The sequence below is a fragment of the Triticum dicoccoides genome, unplaced genomic scaffold (assembly GCF_002162155.2).
Source record: "Triticum dicoccoides isolate Atlit2015 ecotype Zavitan unplaced genomic scaffold, WEW_v2.0 scaffold26862, whole genome shotgun sequence".
Lineage (NCBI taxonomy): Eukaryota > Viridiplantae > Streptophyta > Magnoliopsida > Poales > Poaceae > Triticum > Triticum dicoccoides.
This window is the reverse complement of record NW_021258770.1, coordinates 50,801-51,577: the sequence shown is the minus strand read 5'-3', so window position 1 is coordinate 51,577 and position 777 is coordinate 50,801. Positions and strand designations below refer to the sequence as shown.

Below are 777 nucleotides of genomic sequence, written 5' to 3'. Positions count from 1 at the left end.
CATATATTTACCACGTTTTATTATTTTGCACCTTTGCGGTATGTTTTAGCTCGTTGGTCATTATTCACGCGTGTAGAGGCGGGCAAAGCAAAGTACAATCGTCTTTGTAGTGGAGCTGGGAGGGGCAAGCATAAGGGACGAAGACGGGGGTAACATGTCGGATGCGATCATACCAGCACTAAAGCACCGGATCCCATCAGAATTCCGAAGTTAAGCGTGCTTGGGCGACAGTAGTACTAGGATGGGTGACCTCTTGAGAAGTCCTCGTGTTGCATTCCCTTTTTATTTTAATTTTTGCGCGGCGTGCAAAAGAAAACTCACGGCCACGACATATATTTACCATATTTTATTATTTTGCACGATTGCGGTAAGTTTTAGCTCGTTGGTCATTATTCACGCGTGTAGCGGCGGGCGGGTGACCTCTTGGGAAGTCCTCGTGTTGCATTCCCTTTATATTTTATTTTTTGCGCGGCGTGCAAATTAAAACTCACGGCCACGACATCTATTTACCACGTTTTATTATTTTGCACGTTTGCGGTAAGTTTTAGCTCGTTGGTCATTATTCATGCGTGTAGCGGCGGGCAAAGCAAAGTACAATCGTCTTTGTAGTGGAGCTGGGAGGGGCAAGCATAAGGGACGAAGACGGGGGTAACATGTCGGATGCGATCATACCAGCACTAAAGCACCGGATCCCATAAGAACTCCGAAGTTAAGCGTGCTTGGGCGTGAATAGTACTAGGATGGGTGACCTCCTGGTAAGTCCTCGTGTTGCATTCC

General features: G+C 46.8%; 2 non-coding genes across 2 annotated transcripts; both read left to right on the top strand.

Annotated features, from left to right (window-relative positions):
* Positions 1 to 159: 159 nt before the first annotated feature.
* LOC119345680 lies at positions 160 to 278 on the top strand. The gene has a single exon (XR_005167132.1). It is a non-coding gene; the product is annotated as a 5S ribosomal RNA (ribosomal RNA).
* Positions 279 to 658: 380 nt separating this feature from the next.
* On the top strand, positions 659 to 777 carry LOC119345676. Its single transcript, XR_005167129.1, has one exon. It is a non-coding gene; the product is annotated as a 5S ribosomal RNA (ribosomal RNA).